The sequence below is a fragment of the Triticum urartu genome, chromosome 7A (genome assembly GCF_056163025.1).
Source record: "Triticum urartu cultivar PI428250 chromosome 7A, HENAU_Tu73, whole genome shotgun sequence".
Lineage (NCBI taxonomy): Eukaryota > Viridiplantae > Streptophyta > Magnoliopsida > Poales > Poaceae > Triticum > Triticum urartu.
This window is the reverse complement of record NC_141879.1, coordinates 111,638,795-111,663,504: the sequence shown is the minus strand read 5'-3', so window position 1 is coordinate 111,663,504 and position 24,710 is coordinate 111,638,795.

Sequence of the window (24,710 nt, the reverse complement as noted above, 5' to 3'; positions counted from 1 at the left end):
ATCCCAGTCCTGCCAGATATAGTTCGGCCAGGATCCTCCTGATAAGGAGAGAGACCTTAACGAGTTCAGTATGTCGCCATAGGGCGAGTGCTGAAAAATATCCGCGGAGGTAAATTCCATGATCGGCGCCCAATCAGATTCGATAGGAACGGGCGTAGGCAGTTCGGAGTCCGTGGCCGGAGAAGGATCCGGCAGTTTATCAACACGGCTCTCTCGCAAGGTAAGGTCGATGTTCGGCTCGATCGCTACTGAGGGTAAGGCCTTCGTGGCGGGGTCCATCCACCCATCCGCGGAAGGCGCAACTGGCTCTGAATTGAGGGTCAGAGCGGCTGCCGGTGCGATCTCCTGAACACAGTTCGATGGTAGAGCTAAATCGTACTCATCGTGACCGCGTGACGCACAAGGCAGAGGCTCGAATTCGTCGAAGATCAAGTCTTCGCGGACATCGGCCGTGTAGTTTAAGCTTCCAAACCTGACCTGGTGGCCAGGGGCGTAACTTTCAATCTGCTCCAGATGGCCAAGCGAATTGGCCCGTAGTGCAAAGCCGCCGAACACAAAGATCTGTCCGGGGAGAAAAGTCTCACCCTGGATTGCATCGTTATCGATGATAGTAGGAGCCATCAAGCCTAACGGCGACGACACAGAGGAACTCTCAATGAAAGCACCAATGTCGGTGTCAAAACCGGTGGATCTCGGGTAGGGGGTCCCAAACTGTGCGTCTAGGCCGGATGGTAACAGGAGGCAGGGGACACAATGTTTTACCCAGGTTCGGGCCTGTCGGCGTTCTGGGAACGGGGGTCCCCAGACTTGCCTGCCTGCAGCCCACGGCATGGCTCAAGAGGGGTCCCAGCGTGGCCCATCTTCATCAGCTCAAGCTCAAGACCCTCGCGAGGGGCCAAGCCTCGCGGAGCGGATGACAGGAAGCTTCCTCAGAGGCAGCCTCATCAGGCAGGCTCGCAAGGAGGCGGAGAGATCAAGGCAGGGGTACCTCGCGAGGAACCCGTGACGCAAGCCATGATGATCGAGACCAGGCGGGCGCCAGGCGGGCGCCGGCCTGTGCAGTGTCCTTGTTTCCCCTTTGGTGCAAAGGAGGCAAGCACAGGCCAAGGCATCAGGCAAAGGTTACCATTCCGGTGCAACGAGACCAAGAGTAGCCGGACGGCAGGACGGAGGTCACCGTGGAGCCCAAGATGGCGTCATCGCCAGTGCTTTTGGAAGCCGAACTTGTACTAGATGTTCCCCTTCGAAATGGCCAATTGTTGGCGCCCTTCCCACTCATTATTTGGGGAGAGGCCCAGGGCCTTTATAAATAGAGCTAGCCACCAAAGAGTAGAGTCATCTAGACACCCCAAGAACATCGAGAGATCTGGTAGAACCTAGCAGAGAGAGAGAGAGAGGCGGCTGAACTCACCCTAGCAGTTCATCGCACCAGCTCAAGAACACCTCTCGCGAGGCTGTTCTTCCCTTGTACTGTCCATCATCAGCCCCAGAGGCAATCCATCACACCACACACTGGAGTAGGGTATTACACAACAACGGTGGCCCGAACCAGTATAAACCTCGTGTCTCTTGTGTTGTTCATCATTTTTCATCTTAGTTCACACGAGAGGATCAGACGTAGATCGGTAGGGGAGAGATCTCCGTGCGTAGCCCAGTGTTTGAACCTCAAGGGTCTGCTGGAACTCGAAACCCGACATTTGGCGCGCCAGGTAGGGGTGCGCCGGAATCTTCCTTCCACTGTTCGCGTGTGATCTTCCGTCGTGTCCATGGCTGACGCTCGTCGGGCTCGTGCCGAGTGCCGGGCTGCTCATGCCGCTCGCGTCGCCCAGACGGCGCCCGTCAGCGGCCCCCCTCGTCGTTCCCCGTCGCCCGCTGCCAATGCCACCACCGGCCTGGTGGGGAACGAGCAGCAGACCTAGTCCTAGCACCTCTTGGTGCGGCGGGATGGCCGCACCGCTACCACGTCGCTGACTCCAGCTGGCTCGTCGTCCCATGCCCGTCGCGCACCCATGGATGTGCACGCCTCACTGCTCTTGGCGCGGGAGCTCCTGCACTATCGCCCCGTCGACGACCTCTACGAGGACTGGCTCGCCCGCATCACCGAGCTCGTCAGTCCCGCAGGGGGCTCCCCCTTGCGGTCCCTCTCGCTGCCTCGCCCTCCGTCCCGTGCAGGGGGCGAGGATCAGGAGGCGCCTCCGCCGCCTCCTCCCCAAGAAGATGCCTTGGCTCCAAGGCGCGCAGCCCCAGGGCGAGACCCTCCATGTCCGGCGCCTGCGCAGCAAGAAGGGAGCTGCCAAGATATCCCACGTCCCCGGGAAGGTGCTCGCGCGCTCCCAGCACCAGCGCGCCAAGATCGCGCCCCAGCGCCTCCACGGCAAAACCCCACGCCGCTCCCAGTGGCGGCGTGTGGTGACCCACAAGAACGAGTCCAGCACCAGCAAAGGGCAACGGTGGCCACGGCGGGCTGCCTCGCTTTCACCCTCGAGCTGCGCGGCGTCACATGGCCAGGCAAGTTCAAGCCTGACCACCCTCCCCGCTACGATGGCACAACGGACCCCGCGGAGTTCTTGCAGCTCTACGAGCTGGGCATCGTAGCCGCCAACGGAGACGAGAAGGTCATGGCAAATTGGTTCCCCATGGCGCTCAAGGACGACGCCCGCACCTGGCTCCTGAACCTAGCTCCCGGCATGATCTCCTCCTGGAGCGAGATGCGCACCCGCTTCATCGCCAACTTCCAGGGCAGTCGCGACCGGCCCCCGACTGTGAGCGACCTACGCCCATCAAGCAACAGCCAGGAGAAACCCTGCAGAAGTACATCCAGCGCTTCAACTACACTCGCCTCAAGATCCCCAAGGTGACTGAAGAAGCCATCATCTCAGCCTTCTCCGACGGCGTGCGCAATGTCAAGATGAAGGAAGAGCTAGCAATCCATGAAGACATGTGCACATCCCTGGAGCTGTTCAACTTGGCGACCAAGTGCGCCAGGGCTGAGGAAGGGCGTCTCTCGCTCCTCGAGCTCCCCGCAGCCGACCCGGAAGAAAAGAAGCTCAAGGCCAAGGACATGAAGCGCAAGGGGGCTGCCGTGCTAGCAGCGGAAGCGGACACCAAGCGAGGCAGGGATCAGCCTGAGTCATCCAAGGGCGGATGGTACTGCGTGTACCACGACCTCCACACCCACAACACCAACGAATGTCAAGAGCTCAGAGCTGTGCGAGATGGGCGAATCGGCCGATGCCCAGAGCGCAACGACAGGGGCTATGGCCGAGGAGGAGGAAGAGGCGGTGGACGATGGGAAGACCGTGGCCTTCACCAGGGATGGCGTGACCGCCCTCGCAAGGACCGCTGGCAGGACCAGCCTCACGAGGGAGGCTGGAGGGACCAGCCTCATGAGGACCATCCCCACGGCAACGCAGGCCTCCCTCCTCTGCCACCTCCACCAAGGTGGAACGAAGACCAACACCAAGATGATTGGGCTGGGGGCTTCGAAGAGCCGCATGCAATTGCTTGCATCTTGGGCGGCGCCCAGGCCCCAGCCTCACAGTGCATCTTCAAGCAGTTTGCTCGCGAGGTGAATGCAGTCCTTCCCAAGCTTGAGGCCACGCGCCCTCTCAGGTGGTCTTCGTGCGCGATCACATTCAGTTCTGCAGACCAGCTCAAGTGTGCGGCAACGGCCGGAGTCCTCCCGATGCTTTGCTCCCCAGTCATCAGCAACGTGCAGGCTACCAGGACCCTCATCGATGGCGGGGCAGGACTCAATGTCCTGTCCGTCGAGACGTTCAACAATCTCCAAGTGCCATACGACCAGCTTCAGCCGACCAAGCCTTTCTCAGGAGTCACCGATGGTTCCACTGTTCCAATTGGGCAGGTTCGCCTTCCGGTCACCTTCGGGCAATGCAACAACTACCGCACCGAGCTGATCGACTTCGACGTCGCTCACACCCGCCTGCCGTCAACGCCATCCTCGGGTACCCAGCCCTAGCCAAGTTTATGGCAGTCACTCACCATGGTTACAATGTCCTCAAGATGCCAGGAAGCGGTGGAGTCATCACTGTACCCTGTGAAGAAAGGGACGCAGTGTGCTCGCTCGAGTGTGCGTTCCAAGCCGCAGCAATCAAAGACCCAGATTGCAGGAGCGGGAGGCCTCCCGAGGCGACCCTCAAGAAGAAGAAGACCTCACCTGGCCAGAGCCACAAGGAAGCAGGCACCTCCGGAGGTATTGCGTTAGGATTCGCGCCCGATCAGGGAGCACCGCCCTCTCGCGCATAGGAAGGCGCGCCTGGCGCCCTCCTCAGGCAGGGCTTGGGGGCTCTCTCTTGGAGAGCCACCGACCTTGCCAAGGTTGCGGGGGAGGCGCTCGGGCACCACTTGGAGGGGTGCTTTCAGGCACGCTTCCCTCAGAAAGGTACAAGTCAAAGGAGACAAAACCCTCAGGAGTTCATCGCAAGGAACACCCAAGAGCTACAAGAGTCCAGAGTCATGCGCGGCAGCCGCCGCTTACCTGCCGTGGCTCCACATCCAGGCGAGGATGGAGGACTGCGCGTCTGCGTCGACGTACCAGGGCTCAACCGAGCTGCGTCCCAGGAGCGCCTATGGCCTTCGGCCGTAGGGCGCTGCGTGGGACCACCCCACAACTACGTTCGCATGCCCTTCGGCCTGCCGAGCGCGGTCGCCGCACATTAGTGCCTGTTGAGGAGCATTCTGGAGGCTCAGGAGGTCAGGCATCATGCAGTCCTGGCGGAGGTGGCAATGGTCCGCGAAGACCTACACGTACCACCAGAGCCTCCCGAGGCCCCTGGGCCTGGGGGCTCATGAGGGCCAACGTCTTCACCGCGCATTGCTCACTTCCTCAGCATCACTTCGTCTTCAATAGCACTAGGTGACATCTTTTAGAGTTTTACTTTCAGCTGGGAGCGCCCACAGGGCTGCACCATTCCCAGGCCGCGTGGGTCCGTCCCTGCGGCATGTATCCATTTTGGTTATGCTTTTTACTTACCCTGTTGGGGGCGCCCCTCGGGCTGCATCATCCCCTCGCCGCTCGGGCCCGACCCAGCGGCGGTTGCTTTTACCTGCACTTGCTTGAAATTGGATTTCCTCCTATGTGCTTAACATACCTGACCTAATCACCTGCTCGATCGACGCCTATTTGAAGAGCCGCTCGCTCTGGCACGGCGCGTGCGCACGGGTCCGTCCCTGTAGCGTTGATAAACCTGAGTGGTCGAGCTCTGGCCGCGGCAGCCCCGCACGGCGCCACCTCACCAGGCCCTCAATGCCCTGACTGCTCCCTTGGAGTGACCATAGGTTGGCCGGCGACCGTAACGACAGGCCTTGTTTCTCCTCATGATTGGTGTGCAGGACCTACTCCAGGAGCAATGTTGGGGGCATCGTGATCTCTCTCTCCCTCTCTCCGGCACGGACCGCTTGCATGTTAAAAGGGGGGGGGTACCGGAGCATCGCGACTCATGGGCTCCTACTGGCTCTCCAGCCCTCACCCCCTGGCCTTGACCCACGGCATCGCGACCTGTCATACCACCGGCGGCTGAGCTCGCTCGAGGGCCGGGACCTGAGGACGTAGAGCGTTAAGGAAAGTGCGAGGGAGTGGGAAGAAGCTCGCAAGGGCCTAACCCAACAGTACCTCGACCACCGCCTCTCGGGCCAGGCGCCTCTCCGAGGAACTACGTCAGACACACAAGATAAGTCGCGCCGTCACAAAAGCTAGACCAATGCAGCGCTAAATCCCCGCCCAGTGCTACTCTGTCACGGCGATGCTACCTTCCTTTCTCGCCCAGCAAGGATTGCTTGAGCGCTAAAGGGGACCTCCCAAGCATCGCGACTTGGGGGCTCTTACCGGACCTCGGGCTGCTCACCTCCTGGCCTTGACCACGGCATCGCGACCTGGCATACCAGCGATGGCTGAAGCTTGCCTGTGGACTGGGACCTGTCAGCGTAGAGTGCCAAGTCCTCGTGAGGATAGAAAGGGGGAGCTTAGCCAGAACAGAACGGACACCTCATGCTAATTCATATTAAGGATATAGTAATTACAAAAGCACGGCAGACGCCTTACATACCCCCGCGGGGTGTTGCTTTAATTCCTTGCAGGGAACAAAAGGTGCTAACCCTAAGGAACGCTACTTGCTAGCACCCACTAGTAGAAAAAGGACCTAATGTGAGACACATTAGTGCCGGTTTGATTTTAGCCCGGTACTAATGGTACCATTAGTGCCGGTTCGAACGGCTATGCATTAATGCCGGTTCGTGTTGAACCTTTAGTACCGGTTCGTGCCATGAACCGGTACTAAAGGGGTGATGGCAGGCTGGCGTCAGGCCGGGGCCCCACGATCACCTTTAGTACCAATTCGTGTCACAAACCGGTACTAAAGGGCTAACCTTTAGTACCGGTTTGTGCCACGAACCGGTACTAAAGGGGTCTGACCTATAGTACCGGTTTGTGACACAAACCGGCACTATAGGGCAATTTTCAAACTCTACCCCCCGTGTGTCGCCATTTCAGTTCTGAAAAAATCAAAAGAAAATGATAAAAACTTCAAAAAATAAAATCCTTCGAGAGGTAGTTATATTACTACATCTACTAGTTAGGAAAATTTGAAAACTTAAATTTGGACATGTTTTGCAAAAAGTGTAGGGAAAATGTAAAACGGCTATAACTTTTGCATACGATGTCGGAAAAAAACGTATAGTATATCAAAAAATTCAGCACGAAAATCCGCATCCGATGGAGACGGCCTAGGGCCTGTTTGCAATTTTTTAGAATCCTCAAATTCCAAAACGAAAAAAGATATGGTCAAATTTCAGTTTTTTTAAAAAAATTGGTTAAATCTAGTCAAACTACTTATTCAAGAAGTATTAATGTTACTACATAATTATTCAAGAATATTAGTGTTACTAAATAATTATTTCAATTTTTTAAATTTTGGTCAAATCTGGTCAAACTATGGTCAAACTGTGGTCAAACTATGGTCAAACTTATTCAAGAAATATTGGTGTTACTAAATAATTACTGTTTTTTAGAATAATAGTTTCAAACTCAAACGGTGAAACGTGTGACCTAATGCTCAAGCTAAACTGCTGAGGGTTAATAGGATTGACAGCTTACATTTGTCAGGAAAACAACAAGTGCAGACTTGGAATGTAGGGGGAATAGAACTCCGAAGTTAAGCGTGCTCAGGCTGGGGGAGTGAGAGGATGGGCGACCGGCCGGGAAGTCAGGTGATTTGGAATGAGTGATCCACACTTGAGCAGTTAAGAGAGGTGATTAGAGACTAAATCATCAAATAATTCAGAAAAATTAAAAATCGAAAAAATCAAATTTTTTTCCAAACTTTCAAATTTTTTTTTTCAAAAAAAACCCTTTAGTACCGGTTGGTAACACTGTACCGGTTGGTAACACCAACCGGTACTAAAGGTCACCCATACCAGGGCGTGAGCTCACGCCACGTGGTGGCACTTTAGCGCCGGTTCGTGCCGAACCGGTACTAAGGGGGGGGAGGCTTTAGTGCCCACCCTTTAGTGCCGGTTATGGAACCAGCACTAAAGGCCCTTACGAACCGGCGCTAAAGCTCCGTTTTCTACTAGTGACCTCCCTAGGCGGCGGCCGCTCGTACCACGGCCTCGACACCACCTGCCAGGCGCCTTCGTCCCGGTGACAAAGGATTGGCCGCTTCTTCGGCGGGAGGGGGTCAGGACCCTCTCTGGGGGCCTTTCCCTTCTCTTCAGCTGAAAACCGGCGGATCGGTGCCATTGGCGCAAGAGGAAGCAAGGATGAGGAAGAAGAAGAGGAGGAGTGACGGGAAGGGGTGAACCGGCGGAGCTCACGCGGCCCCATCCTTATAGCCGAGGAAGGCCAACCGCCGGGCATCATGACCTCAGGTAATCGTGACCCATATCTTTGCATGCAGGGACCTGTCAAGTCGTGCAGTTGCCGAGGCGTCGTGGGAAGTGTAGACGCCCACGCCTACGCCTAATCAACCGCCACGCGGCGCCCAAGGCCGCAGGCTGTTAGGGCCCGCGATGCTTCGTGCTTGCCCCTTCGCTTCTCTGCTAAGCCAAGCCAGGGTGCGCCTTGGGCCCATGGGCTACTGTCGGCGTTCTGGGAACGGGGGTCCCCAGACTTGCCTGCCTGCGGCCTGCGGCATGGCTCAAGCGGGGGCCCAGCGCGGCCCATCTTCATCAGCTCAAGCTCAAGACCCTCGCGAGGGGCCAAGCCTCGCGGAGCGGACGATAAGAAGCTTCCTCAGAGGCAGCCTCATCAGGCAGGCTCGCGAGGAGGCGGAGAGATCAAGGCAGGGGTACCTCGCGAGGAACCCATGACGCAAGCCATGACGATCGAGACCAGGCGGGCGCCGGCCTACGCAGTGTCCTTGTTTCCCCTTTGGTGCAAAGGGGGCAAGCACAGGCCAAGGCATCAGGCAAAGGTTACCATTCCGGTGCAACAAGACCAAGACCAGCCGGACGGCAGGACGGAGGTGACCGTGGAGCCCAAGATGGTGTCATCACCAGTGCTTTTGGCAGCCGAAGACCACCTTTGGTCAGGATAACTTGTACTAGATGTTCCCCTTCGAAATGGCAAATTGTTGGCGCCCTTCCTGCTCATTATTTGGGGAGAGGCCCAGGGCCTCTATAAATAGAGCTAGCCACCAAAGAGTAGAGTCGTCTAGACACCCCAAGAACATCGAGAGATCTGGTAGAACCCTAGCAGAGAGAGAGAGAAAGAGAGAGAGAGAGGCGGCTGAACTCACCCTAGCAGTTCATCGCACCAGCTCAAGAACACCTCTCGCGAGGCTGTTCTTCCCTTGTACTGTCCATCATCAGCCCCAGAGGCAATCCACCACACCACACACTGGAGTAGGGTATTACACCACAACGGTGGCCCGAACCAGTATAAACCTCGTGTCTCTTGTGTTGTTCATCATTTTTCATCTTAGTTCGCACGAGAGGATCAGACGTAGATCGGTAGGGGAGAGATCTCCACGCGCAGCCCAGTGTTCGAACCTCAAGGGTCTGCCGGAACCCGGATCCCGACAGGGCCCTCTTGATGGAGGTAAAACCCTATGTCCTGCTTGATTAATATTGATGATATGGGTAGTACAAGAGTAGATCTACCACGAGATCAGAGAGGCTAAACCCTAGAAGCTAGCCTATGGTATGATTGTATGTTGTCCTACGGACTAAAACCCTCTGGTTTATATAGACACCGAAGAGGTTAGGGTTACACAAGGTCGGTTACAAAGGAGGAGATATACACATCCGTATTGCCTAGCTTGCCTTCCACGCCAAGTAGAGTCCCATCCGGCACGAGACGAAGTCTTCAATCCTGTATCTTCATAGTCTAACAGTCCGGCCAATTGGTATAGTCCGGCTGTCCGAAGACCCCCTAATCCAGGAGTCCCACAATGATCAAATCATATTCATGCTCAACGCAAACACCAAATAACACTTATTTAGGTTAAACACTAATCCCAAAAGTATAGGGAGTGTGCGATGATGATCATATCAATCTTGGAACTATTTCCAACACACATCGTCACTTCACCCTTAACTAGTTTCTGTTCATTCTGCAACTCCCTTTTCGAGTTACTACTCTTAGCAACTGAACCAGTATCAAATACCGAGGGGTTGCTACGAACACTAGTAAAATACACATCAATAATCTGTATATCAAATATACCTTTGTTCTTTTTGCCATCCTTCTTATACCATTGCAGGATAAGCACTTAGTCTCAGGCTTAGGTCCAGACTTGGGCTTCTTTACTTGAGCAGCAACTTGCTTTCCGTTCTTCTTGAAGTTCCCCTTCTTCCCTTTGCCCCTTTTCTTGAAAATTAGTGGTCTTGTCAACCATCAACACTTGATGCTTTTCTTGATTTCTACCTTCGTCGATTTTAGCATTGCGAAGAGCTTGGGAATTGTTTTCGTCATCCCTTGCATACTATAGTTCATCACGAAGTTATACTAACTTGGTGATGGTGACTAGAGAATTCTGTCAATCACTATTTTATCTGGAAGATTAACTCCCACTTGATTCAAGCGATTGTAGTACCCAGACAATCTGAGTACATGCTCACTGCTTGAGCTATTCTCCTCCATCTTTTAGCTATAGAACTTGTTGGAGACTTCATATATCTCAACTCGGGTATTTTCTTGAAATATTAACTTCAACTCCTGGAACATCTCATATGGTCCATGACGTTCAAAACGTCTTTGAAGTCCCGATTCTAAGCCGTTAAGCATGGTGCACTAAACTATCAAGTAGTCATCATATTGAGATAGCCAAACGTTCATAACGTCTGCATTTGCTCCTGCAATAGGTCTGTCACCTAGCGGTGCATCAAGGAAATAATTGTTCTATGCAGCAATGAGGATAATCCTCAAATCACGGATCCAATCTGCATCATTGCTATTAACATCTTTCAACATAGTTTTTCTCTAGGAACATATCAAAATAAACATAGGGAAGCAACAATGCGAGCTATTGATCTACAACATAGATATGCTAATACTACTAGGACTAAGTTCATGATAAATTTGAGTTCAATTAATCATATTACTTAAGAACTCCCACTTAGATAGACATCCCTCTAATCCTCTAAGTGATCACGTGATCCAAATCAACTAAACCATAACCGATCATCACATGAAATGGAGTAGCTTTCAATGGGGAACATCACTATGTTGATCATATCGACTATATGATTCACGCTCGACCTTTCGGTCTCAGTGTTCTGAGGCCATATCTACATATGCTAGGCTCGTCAAGTTTAACCTGAGTATTCTGCGTGTGCAAAACTGGCTTGCACCCGTTGTAGATGGACGTAGAGCTTATCACAACCGATCATCACGTGGTGTCTGGGCATGATGAACTTTGGCAACGGTGCATACTCAGGGAGAACACTTTTATCTTGAAATTTAGTGAGAGATCATCTTATAATGCTACTATCAATCAAAGCAAGATAAGATGCATAAAAGATAAACATCACATGCAATCAATATAAGTGATATGATATGGCCATCATCATCTTGTGCTTGTGATCTCCATCTCCGAAGCACCGTCATGATCACCATAGTCACCGGCGCGACACCTTGATCTCAATCGTTGCATCATTGTCGTCTCGCCAATCTTATGCTTCTACGACTATCGCTACCGCTTAGTGATAAAGTAAAGCATTACAGGGCGATTGCATTGCATACAATAAAGCGACAACCATATGGCTCCTGCCAGTTGCCGATAACTCGGTTACAAAACATGATCATCTCATACAATATAGCATCATGTCTTGACCATATCACATCACAACATGCCCTGCAAAAACAAGTTAGACGTCCTCTACTTTGTTGTTGCAAGTTTTACGTGGCTGCTACGGGCTTAGCAAGAACCGTTCTTACCTACGCATCAAAACCACAACGATAGTTTGTCAAGTTGGTGCTGTTTTAACCTTCGAAAGGACCGGGCATAGCCACACTCGTTTCAACTAAAGTTGGAGAAACTGACACCCGCCAGCCACCTGTGTGCAAAGCACGTCGGTAGAACCAGTCTCGCGTAAGCGTATGCGTAATGTCGGTCCGGGCCGCTTCATCCAACAATACCGCCGAACCAAAGTATGACATGCTGGTAAGCAGTATGACTTATATCGCCCACAACTCACTTGTGTTCTACTTGTGCATATAACATCAACGCATAAAACCTGGCTCGGATGCCACTGTTGGGGAACGTAGTAATTTCCAAAATTTCCTACGCACATGCAAGATCATGGTGATGCATAGCAACAAGAGGGGAGAGTGTTGTCCACGTACCCTCGTAGACCGAAAGCGGAAGCGTTAGCACAACGCGGTTGATGTAGTCGTACGTCTTCACGATCCGACCGATCAAGTACCAAACGCACGACACCTCCGAGTTCAGCACATGTTCAGCCCGATGACGTCCCTCGAACTCCGATCCAGCCGAGTGTTGAGGGGAGAGTTTCGCCAGCACGACGGCGTGGTGACGATGTTGATGTTCTACCGACGCAGGGCTTCGCCTAAGCACCGCTACGATATTATCGAGGTTGATTATGGTGGAGGGGGCACCGCACACGGCTAAAAGATCAAACGATCAATTGTTGTCTCTATGGGGTGCCCCCTTGCCCCCGTATATAAAGGAGCAAAGGGGGGTGCGGCTGGCCAAGGGGAGAGGCACGCCGGAGGAGTCTTACTCCCACCGGGAGTAGGACTCCCTCCCTTTCCTAGTTAGAATATGATTAGGGAGGGGGAAAGAGGAGAGAGAGAGAAGGAAGGGGGGGGGCGCCGCCCCCCTCTCCTTGTCCTATTCGGACTAGGGGGGGAGGGGCGCGCGGCCCAGTCCCGGCCGCCTCTCCTCTTCTCCGTAAAGGCCCACTAAGGCCCATTTACCTCCTGGGGGGTTCCGGTAACCTCCCGGTACTCCGGTAAAATCCCGATTTCACCCGGAACACTTCCGATATCCAAACATAGGCTTCCAATATATCAATCTTCATGTCTCGACCATTTCAAGACTCCACGTCATGTCCGTGATCACATCCGGGACTCCGAACAACCTTCGGTACATCAAAACATATAAACTCATAATAAAACTGTTATCAAAATGTTAAGCGTGCGGACCCTACGGGTTCGAGAACTATGTAGACATGACCGAGACACGTCTCCGGTAATAACCAATAGCGGAACCTGGATGCTCATATTGGGTCCTACATATTCTACGAAGATCTTTATCGGTCAGACCGCATAACAACATACGTTGTTCCCTTTGTCATCGGTATGTTACTTGCCCGAGATTCGATCGTCGCTATCTCAATACCTAGTTCAATCTCGTTACCGGCAAGTCTCTTTACTCGTTCTGTGATACATCATCCCGCAACTAAGTCATTAGTTGCAATGCTTTCAAGGCTTAAGTGATGTGCATTACCGAGAGGGCCCAGAGATACCTCTCCGACAATCGGAGTGACAAATCCTAGTCTCGAAATACGCCAACCCAACAAGTACCTTCGGAGACACCTGTAGAGCACCTTTATAATCACCCAGTTACATTGTGACGTTTGGTAGCACACAAAGTGTTCCTCCAATAAACTGGAGTTGCATAATCTCATAGTCATAGGAACATGTATATGTCATGAAGAAAGCAATAGCAACATACTAAACGATCAAGTGCTAAGCTAACGGAATGGGTCAAGTCAATCACATCATTCTCCTAATGATGTGACCCCGTTAATCAAATGACAACTCATGCCTATGGCTAGGAAACATAACCATCTTTGATCAACGAGCTAGTCAAGTAGAGGCATACTAGTGACACTCTGTTTGTCTATGTACTCACACATGTATTATGTTTCTGGTTAATACAATTCTAGCATGAATAATAAACATTTATCATGAAATAAGGAAATAAACAATAACTTTATTATTGCATCTAGGGCATATTTCCTTCACCGACACTAGTCCTAGGAAGGATCTACCCCTGAGTGATGTTGATGCTGATAAGCAACTAAAGCTCTCTGGAAAGGAGTTGATGGATGTGGACAGGAACACTAGGAAGTGGCTTAACTTGGAGACTCTAGATGGCCCTTGTATGTTTTTGACTGGGGCGGTCCTAGCGATCACGGATGGGAAGGAAGATGTCCTACCAGATTTTCAACCCCTTACATCATTTTCAACAAGAAGAGGGCAAAGATGGACAATAATGCAACTGAAGGTGATGAATTATTGATACTTCCATTTTGCATCATGTTTTCCTATTGTTATTTATATTGTTTTGGGTCATGAGGCAATTCTAATGACTTTTCTATTTGCATGTTTCGAATGAAGAGGGAAATTGTCGGCAGCTGGAATTCTGGACCTGAAAAAGCCACATCAGAGATAGCTATTCCCAGAGCTCCAAATAACCTAAAAATTTATGAAGAATTATTTTGGAATAAATAAAAATACTAGAAGAAACATCACTAGGAGGGGACCGACCAGGGGGGCACAAGCCTGGGTGGTGCTCCCCCTGGGGCGCGCCATGTGAGCTTGTGGTCCCTCCATTAGGCCTCTGGGGCCCTTCTTCTCCTATATGATGCCATTTGCCTTAGATAAGAAAAATCAAGAGAATAATTTTGTGATGAAGCGCCGTTGTCTCAAGGCGGAACCTGGGTAGGAGCACTTTTCGTCTCCAGCAGAGCAATTCCGCCGGGGATACTTCCCTCTGGGAGGGGGGAAATCGAAGCCATCAACATCACCAATGATCCTCTCATCATGGGAGGACCGATATTCACCAACATTTTCACCAGCACCATCTCATCTCAAACCCTAGTTCATCTCTTGTATTCAATCTTTGTCTCAAAACCTTAGATTGGTACCTGTGGTTACTAGTAGTGTTGGTTACATCTTGTAGTTGATGTTAGTTGGTTTATTCGGTGGAAGATTATATGTTCAGTTACTTAATCATATACAACACCCCTCTAATCTTGAACATGAATATGATTTGTGAGTAGTTACTTTTGTTCTTGATGACATGGGAGAAGTCTTGTTATAAGTAATCATGTGAAGTTGTTATTCGTTCAATATTTTAATGATGTGTATGTTGTTCTTCCTCTAGTGGTGTCGTGTGAACGTCGATTACATGACACTTCACCAAGTTTGGGCCTAGGGAATGGCATTGGGGAGTAATAAGTAGATGATGGGTTGCGAGAGTGACATAATCTTAAACCCTAGTTTATGAGTTATTCCGTAACAGGCTGATTTGGATCCATATGTTTCATGCTGATGACCCACAAGTATAGGGGATCAATTGTAGCTCTTTTCGATAAGTAAGAGTGTCGAACCCAACGAGGAGCAGAAGGAAATGACAAGTAGTTTTCAGTAAGGTAATGTCTGCAAGTGCTAAAACTGTAAGTAGCGAGTAGTTTTATAGCAAGATAATTTGTAACGAGCAAGTAACGATAGTAACAATAAGTATGCAGCAAGGTAGCCCAAACCTTTTGAGGCAAAGGACAGGCCAAAACGGTCTCTTATGATAAGCAAAGCGTTCTTGAGGGTACACGGGAATTTCATCTAGTCACTTTCATCGTGTTTGTTTGATTTGTGTTCGCTACTTTGATAATTTGATATGTAGGTGGACCGGTGCTTAGGTGCTGTTCTTACTTGAACAAACCTCCTACTTATGATTAACCCTCCCGCAAGCATTCGCAACTACGAAAAAAGTATTAAGGATAAATCCTAACCATAGCATTAAACTCTAGGATCCAATCGGTCCCTTATGGAATAGTGCATAAACTGGGGTTTAAGTTTCTATCACTCTCACACCCTACCATCTATTTACTACTCCACAATGCATTCCCTTAGGCCCAAATATGGTGAAGTGTCATGTAGTCGACGTTCACATGACACCACTAAGGGAATCACAACATACATACCATCAAAATATCGAACACATATAAATTCACATGATTACTTGCAACATGATTTATCCCGTGACCTCAAGAACCAAAGTAACTACTCACAACTCATCAACATGCTCATGATTAGAGGGGTATTAATATGCATAATTGATCTGAACATATAATCTTCCACCAAATAAACCATATAGTAATCAAATACAAGATGTAATCAACACTACTAGTCACCCCCTAGCAACAATCTATAGTTCCGGTAACAAGATTGAATACAAGAGGATAACTAGGGTTTGAGATGAGATGGTGATGGTGAAGATGTTGATGGAGATTGCCCTCCCCAAGATGGGAGAGTTGTTGGTGATGATGATGGCGATGATTTCCCCCTCCGGGAGGGAAGTTCCCCTGGCAGAATCGCTCCGCCGGAGGGCAAAAGTGCTCCTGTCCAAGTTCTGTCTCGAGACGGCGGCGCTCCGCTCCGAAAGTATTTTTCTTATTTTTTCTAGGTCAAAAGCACTTATATACCAGAAGATGGGCACCGGAGGTGGGCCGAGTAGGGCACAATACACCAGGGCGCGCCAGGGGGGCCTGGCGCGCCCAGGTGGGTTGTGCCCACCTGGTGTTTATTGGCTCCAATAATTCTTAAATATTCCAAAAACAATCCTCGTGGAGTTTTAGCTCATTTGGAGTTGTGCAGAATAGGTGGCCTGACGTAGATTTTTCAGGTCCAAATTTCTAGCTGCCAGAATTCTCCCTCTTGGTGTGTTCCTTGCAAATTATGAGAGAAAAGGCATTAGAATTACTCCAAAAAGCATTATTATGGATAAAAATATTGTAAATAACAGTAAGAAAACATGATGCAAAATGGGCGTATCAATGCTATGGTTAGATTTATCTTAATTCTTCTTTCGTACTTGCAGATGCCTGCGAGAGGGCGTAATCATAAGAGTGTTGTTCAAGTAAGAACAGGACCCTAGCACTGGTGCACCCACGTATCAAATTATCAAAGTAACGAACGCGAATCAACTAAACATGATGAACGTGACTAGACAAGAATTCCTGTGTGTCCTCGAGAACACATAGCTTAATATAAGAGAACTTTCTGGCTTGTTCTTTGTTACTATTGTTACTTGATACGTCCCAAACGTATCTACTTTTCCAAACACTTTTACTCTTGTTTTAGACTCTAATTTGCATGATTTGAATGGAACTAACTCGGACTGATGCTGTTTTAGGAGAATTGCCATGGTGTTGTTTTTGTGCAGAAATAAAAGTTCTCGGACTGAGCTAAAATTGTACGGAGAATATTTTTAGAATATATAAAAAATATAGGTGAAGAGAACTACTAGAGGGGGGCTACCCAGGGCCATGATCCATGAGCTCAGGGGGTGCACCTGGTGAGCTTGTGGGCCTCTGGAGCCTCCGGCCACACTAATTCCAACTCCATATATACCTATTCGGAGAGAAAAAAATAGAGAGAAGGAATCATCGCATTTTATGATATAGATCCGCCACCACCTCCTGTTCTTCATAGGGAGGGCCGATCCGGAGTGCGTTCAGGGCTCCGGAAAGGGGGATTCGACGCCGTCGTCATCATCAATCATCCTCCATCAGCAATTATATGATGCTCACCATTGGGAGTGAGTAATTCCTTCGTAGGCTTGCTGGAGGGTGATGGGTTGGATGAGATTTGTCATGTAATTGATTCAATTTGTTAGGTCTTGATCCCTAGTATCCACTATGTTCTTAGATTGATGTTGCTATGACTTTGCTATGCTTAATGCTTGTCACTAGGGCCCGAGTGCCATGATTTCAGACCTGGACCCTTTATGTTTTGTTGAATATATTTGAGTTCTTGATCCTATCTTGCAAGTTGTATGCACCTATTACATGTTATGATCGGCATACCCCAAGGTGATAATAATTGGGATTCTTTCCGGTGATTAACCTAGTTTGAGGAGTTCATGTATTCACTATGTGTGAATGATTTGTTTTGGTTCTCTATTAAAAGAGGCCTTAATATCCCTCAGATTTCCTTATGGACCCTGCTACCATGGGAGGGTAGGACAAAAGATGTCATGCAAGTTCTTATTATAAGCACGTATGACTATATATGGAATACATGCCTACATTACATTGATGAATTGGAGCTATTGTGTGTCGCTCTAGGTTGCGACTGTTACATGAGGAATGTCATCCAACACAAATGTCCATCACTGATCCATTTCCTATGCTTTTCGCATACTGATCTTTGCTCCGTTACTTTCGTTGATGCTGCTATTACAATCACTATAAAACTGCTACTGTTATCGTTACTATTGCTACTGTTACCTGTGCTATCAAACTGTCATACTACTGTGCTACTAAACACTTCGCTGCAGATATTTGATTCTCCAGGTGTGGTTGAATTGACAACTCAACTGCTAATACTTGCAAACATTCTTTGGCTCCCCTTGCGTCGAATCAATAAATTTGGGTGAAATACTACCCCCAAAAACTATTCTGGTCCCCTGTACTTTTGGGTTATAATTATATCTATTGATCACTATGAAGAATCTGAAAGATAATAGAACCAAGATCATACCTGATGTCTACTACGCAACTTTATTCTTCTAGACACGTGTTGGGCGTCCAAGCGCAGAGTTTTGCAGGACAGTAGCAATTTTCCCTCAAGTGGATGACGTAAGGTTTATCGATCCATGGGAGGCATAGGATGAAGATAGTCTCTCTCAAACGACCCTGCAACCAAATACAAGAAATCTCTTATGTCCCCAACACACCCAATACAATGGAAAATTGTACAGGTGCACTAGTTCGGCGAAGAGATGGTGATAAAAGTGTAATATGGATAGTAGAAATATACTTTTATAATCTGAATAAAAAAACAGCAAGGTGCTACGTCTTGAGCTTGCATTGGTTTTCCCCGAAGAGGAAGGGATGATGCAGCAGAGTAGCGTAAGTATTTCCCTCAGTTTTTGAGAACCAAGGTATCAATCCAGTAGGATCCCATGCTCAAGTCCCTCGTACCTGCACAAAGCGATAGCTACTTGCAACCAACGCGATTTGGGGTTGTCAAGCCCTTCATGGTCACTTACGAGAGTGAGATCTGATAGATATAATATTTTTGGTATTTTTGATATAAAGATGCAAAGTAAAAAGTAAAGGCAAAGTAAAAAGCAAAACAATATTAAAGTGATGGAGATTGATATGATGAGAATAGACCCGGGGGCCATAGGTTTCACTAGTGGCTTCTCTCAAGAGCATAAGTATTCTACGGTGGGTGAACAAATTACTGTTGAGCAATTGATAGAATTGAGCATAATTATGAGAATATCTAGGCATGATCATGTATATAGGCATCACGTCCGTGACAAGTAGATCGAAACGATTCTGGATCTACTACTATTACTCCACTCATCGACCGCTATCCAGCATGCATCTAGAGTATTAAGTTAAAAACAGAGTAATGCCTTAAGCAAGATGACATGATGTAGAGAGATAAATTCATGCAATATGAAATAAACCCCATCTTGTTATCCTCGATGGCAACGATACAATACGTGCCTTGCTGCCCCTTCTGTCACTGGGTAAGGACACCGCATGTCGGGGGACTTTTCCACGAGCACCTATGGGACCGGCGGACCGAGTCCCTTTCGGTTCCGCGGGGGCGAGGGTCGCACGAAGAGCGGATCAAGGCGAAGCACACGAGCAGTTTACCCAGGTTCGGGCCGCACGGATGCGTAAAACCCTACTCCTGCTTTGTGGTTTGTATTGAGTTCTTGCTCGGGAGCGCGGAGTGCTACAATACACTCCAGCAGCTAACGAGACCGAGCGTGAGTGTTCTCTTCCTCTGACCCTCCCTCTACGTTGTGCATGGGCCTCCTTTTATATGCTCAAGGGGTCACCGACAGGTGGCAACGTAGACAAGGGTAAAAATGGAAAGGTGTTGCAGTTGGTACAGCTACCTGCTACAGTGTATCATTCCTAACCCTGACGGCAGGGGACAAGGGCATTAAATGCCCATCTGCGTCACCTAAATAGTGCAAAAGGGACCGTCAGGGACACCACCGCTCGCCACGATGGCAATCTTGTCAGCGCCGCTTGCCACCGCGCGCAGCTGGCTGCACAGCCTCCCGCCACGTACGCCTGGAAGGGTCCCAGAGCGACACGTTGGTGGATGTGTTGGAGCCCGGGCACAGAGTGGTGGCTTGCCGCGGCAAGTGCCTTGCCGCGGTCGTTGTCTTGTCGCATCTGGGAGCTTGTCGCTCACCGGGCCTTGCCGGGACGCGTGGCGCGTCGCGGCAAGTTCCTTGAGATGCCTTGGTTGGCCTTCCCGGCAAGGTCCTCTTGCCGGGGTATTGGATACTTTGTCCTTGAATGGCTCCAAAGGAACCACGGAGGACCTTGGCGGTCACCCGGCAAGCCTTGCCGCGGGATGCTGCGACTGCCCGTGCACAAGTTCGGGATACTAGGGTACCCCTACTCTAGTACACCGACAGGAGCCCCCGGGCCTGGGCCATACACGGTGCCGAGCGCTGTTGGGCCAGGCCCAAAATAGGGCACGGGCACGCGCGGCCTGGGTTATGCCGTATCTCTCTCCGTATCCACCGCGCCCTCCCCGAATGGCACGCGTTGAATGCGGCGTCGTGGAAGAGATCGTGGGTGGTTTATTTATTCGGAAAGGCGGAACATCCGCCCCTTCCCTCTTTATAAGCCTGGGAAACAGGGGTAGTTCGCCCATTCGCCGGTTGCTACTCCGATCTCGGAAACCTCCGCCGCTCCCTCGTCTTCCCAAAGCTGAAAGAAGCAGCGCCCCGCCCCCCATTGCCACCAGCACCACCAACGCCGTCGACCTCCTCCACCACTTCCGCCATGGCTCCGAGAGCCGACAAAGGGAAGGTTGTGAAGTCGACTGAGGCGCAGCAGCTTGCGGCGCTGCGAAAGGAGCGGGCAATCTTCCCCCCCAAGCTCACCGCGAGGGAGCTGAGGGAGAATTACTACCTCTTCTGGTCTACGGAGACGCGAGCGCATCCGCGCACGAAGGTACTTCCAGCCGCCGCTTGGAAAATGGCTCCAAATGGATACCCTTTCTTTGCCTTGTTCTTCTACTGCAGGCTCTGCCCGCCTTTCTCTGAGTTTTTCTGCGATATCATGAACACCTACGGGTTCCGCCTCCTTGACTTCACCCCCAATGCTGTTCTGACCATGGCAGTTTTCGCACATCTCTGCGAAAACTTTGTCGGAGTCTATCCCAATGTAGCCCTTTTTCGCCACTTCTTTTTTTTGGATATTTGCTTGACTTTTCTCACTTTTCCGGCCATCAGACCCATCTGCTGCGGAGCCGATGGAGACCGAGGTTGCTGCCGACGACGCCGCTGCCACTGAAGAAGCAGCCGGCGCTGATGATCCCGCCGGCGACGAGGCCGCCAAAGCTGCCGCCACAGCAGCTGGCGAGGGGTCTGGCGATCGCACTGACGGCCCTGAGGCCGCAGGAGCGCCAGGCGCTACATCGACCGCTGACCCGTCCGCCGCTACCGCAGCGCCAGGCTCCGAAGAGCCCCAGCCAGGCGTCTACTTGAAGGCTGGCGATGGCGTCTTCATCAACCTCCCCTGGGCGTCAAGCTCCAGGGCACTGGTCGAGGGAGAGAGCTTTGATGGAGAGGTGCTCGCCTCCGTTGGGCTGACGCTAGTTGATGCGTCGAGCAGCAGCAGCGGCGAGCCTGAGGAGGAGCGGTTGCTGCGGAAGCTGTTGTCGCTCTATCGCGCGCGGCAAGCCAAGATGGAATCCCGCGAGGCGCTTGTCGCGAAGGCGGAAGCGGACATCGAGAAGCGCGCGGAGGAGCTCCGGGGTCTCAACCAGGAAGCTCTCCGGTCCCTGGCAGAGGAGCGGGAGCAACTCGCCGAAGAGCAGAAGGCCTTCTTCCTCGAGAAGGCCGAAGTTGAAGAGCAACAGCGGCTTGCCGCTGAAAAGCTATCTGCGCAGGAGGGCGAGCTGGTGCAGCGGAAGGTCAACCTTGACGCCCACGAGGAGGAGCTTGCCGCGCGCGTGCAAAAATTTGGCGGAGCCCTTAAGCAAGCAGAGGATGCTGCCGCAGTTGCCGAGGCCGCCAAGAAGGAGCTGGAGACGAAGGTGGCGCAGCTGGAGGCCGATCTCAAGGCGAGTGGTGAAGAGCTTGCCGCGCTCAAGCGTGAGCGGGAGAAGGACGCCCACAGCAACTCAGAGCTGCAGGTTCGTCTCGCCGAGAAGGGCAAAGAGCTTAGCGCCGCCAAGGACTCCAACGCAGATCTTGAGTTGAAGCTGACCACTTTGACCAAGACGCTGGACGGCGCCAGGGAACAGGTGGTGGCCTTGAAGGATGAGATCAAGGCCGACAAGGCGCTGCTGGCGAGTGCTGCCGCCGGCCATAATGCTTTTAGGGAGAATGTGGAGCACTGGACGGAGGGTCTCATGAATGTTGCCGCAGACATTGACAGGGAGCTGGCACAGCTGGGGATGGAGGATCTCGGGTATCCCTCCAACGAGAACCTCCAACCCAGCGCCAAGCTCATCTTGTTCTTCAAAAGCGTGGCGCCGGCCCTCCAGCGGCTCCGGGAGAAGATCCCAAAGCAGCTGGCCGACGAGTCGCGCAAGATCTGCGCGGGAGCTCTTCAAAAGGTGTTGGTGAAGGTGGCCTTCCGCAACCCGGGCCTCAACCTCACCAACGTCCTCAAGACCCTGCCACCGGATGCTGATCTGGAGGCGCTCAAGACCCTTGTCGCACCCATTGTGGACAAGGTGAGCGGGGTCAAGAGGATTGAGGGCGATCGCGTAGACTAGGCCGCTCGTTTTCTTCTTTTCTTGTCGCTGCTGGTCATGTTATGAGAACAATCTGTTAGAGCCGCGACAAGCTACCTTGTAATATAACTCTATTCCGGGTAATGATTGCAATGTTATTCCCTTTACTTGATTCCTCCCTTTGTATGTTTTTTCCCTACGCTTTTAGGGAACTTGCCGGTGCAGGCACCTTAGCCGCGAGCGCTGAGTGCGGGACGTCAGCAGCCTGCTGGCGGTGCCGCTACCGACAAGAAACCTTGTCGCAACTAGTCGCAGCTCACTTAAGTTGTTGAGCGGACTCGAAACAAAGTAAGGGCACAACTAGCTACGAGTTGGTTCCTCCGCGCACAGGTTTTCCATACAAAGTGCGGTCGTTCAAGGGAGATAACTTAAAAATTTAAAAAATCTGATTGCTCAAACTTTGGCAACTTAGCTTTTCTGTTGTTTGCTTCCCGGTAAGGCGAAACTTTCTTGAACGACGCTTGGTCCATACCATTATCTTCTCCTTTCCCCCCCGACAAACTTGTGGGCGAGGGAACCTTCCTTTCCTTGAGAAAAAATAAAGAGGAGAAAATAAAGATATGGAGCCTTACGGCTCGTTATTGCTTACCGGGTAGTAGGTGCTGCACAAAGTGTCAGTTCACATATGCAAAAAATAGAAAGCATGAAATTGACAAGATGTGCGGAGCATATGAGCTTTACTTATGCACGGGGTCTGCGCCCGGCTTTGTACAAAGGATTACATGCAACATCGGCAAGACTTGTACAAAAGGTGGTTGCCGGAACAGGTTCCGGCAACCGCGCCTTACGGGTAAAACTTACGAAGATGCTCAATGTTCCAGGAATTGCTCACCAGAATGCTATCTTCGGTCTCAAGGCGGACATCGCCAGGCCTAGTGACTCGTTTCACCCGGTAAGGGCCTTCCCACTTCGGCGTCAACTTGTTGGAATTCTTGGCGGACTGAACACGCCGAAGAACAAGGTCGCCTTCCTCGAGACTTCTGGCGTTAACTTTGCGGCTATGGAAGCGGCGCAAAGCTTGCTGGTAGCGAGCAGCTCGTACAGCAGCCTGAAGACGGTCTTCCTCAAGGAGTAGCGTGTCATCTTGTCGCAGCTGCTTTTGCTCAAGCTCATCATAAGCGAGCACTCGAGGTGACCCGTATACGAGTTCCGTGGGGATAATTGCCTCTGCTCCATAGACTAGAGCGAAAGGTGTCTGCCAGTGGCTCGATTTGGCGTCGTCCTGATCGACCAAAGAACCACTGGCAGCTCCTCGATCCAGTTTCTTCCGCACTTGTGCAGCCTGTCGAAAGTCCTGGTCTTGAGCCCACGCAGCACTTCAGCATTTTCCCTCTCCGCTTGACCGTTGCTTCTCGGGTGAGCAACAGAAGCAAAGCAGACCTTGGCGCCAAGGTCTTGGACGTACTGCATGAAGGTGCGGCTCGTGAATTGCGTACCGTTGTCAGTGATTATCCTGTTAGGGATCCCGAAGCGGCAAACAATCGACCTGAAGAACTTGACTGCTGACTGTGCTGTCACCTTCCTCACTGCTTCCACTTCCGGCCACTTTGTGAACTTGTTGATTGCAACGTACAAGTACTCAAAGCCCCCGACTGCTTGGGGAAAGGGGCCGAGGATGTCGAGGCCCCAGACCGAAAATGGCCTGGATAAAGGGATCGTCTGGAGAGCTTGAGCTAGTTGGTGTATCTGCTTGGAATGGAACTGGCACGCTTCACACTTGGTTACTTGTGCAGTTGCATCCTGGAGGGCTGTCAGCCAAAAGAAACCTTGCCGGAATGCTTTGCCGGCAAGTGCTCTTGCGCCAATGTGGTGACCGCATATGCCTCCATGTATCTCTGCCAACAGCTTTTGTCCGTCTTCCCGGTGAATACACTTCAATTTCACACCGTTGAATCTTCTTCTGTACAGTGTGTTGTCGACAAACTGGTACATACTTGACTGCCGGGCTACTCTTTCCGCTTCTTCTTGCTCTTCGGGAAGTTCTCCTGTCTGAAGGGAACGGACAATCTGCTGTGTCCACGCTGGAGCTTGTGGCTCGACAACAAGGACTAAAGGCAAATCTGCTGCTGCGGGAACATCCGCTTCTACGGCGAGAACCTGCAGCTCTGCCGGAGCTTGACGTTCCCCGGCAAGCTTGCCGGAGCAAAACTTGTCGGGAGCTTCTGCTTCAACGGAAAAAACCCTAGGGCTTGCCGGAGCAGATTGCTCCTCAGCGCAAGGCAAATCTGTTGCTGCGGGAACGTCCGCTTCTACGGCGAGAACCTATGGCTCTGCCGGAGCTTGACGTTCCCCGGCAAGCTTGCCGGAGCAAAACTTGTCGGGAGCTTCTGCTTCAACGGAGCAAACCCTAGGGCTTGCCGGAGCAGATTGCTCCTCAGCGCAAGGCAAATCTGTTGCTGCGGGAACGTCCGCTTCTACGGCGAGAACCTGTGGCTCTGCCGGAGCTTGACGTTCCCCGGCAAGCTTGCTGGAGCAAAACTTGTCGGGA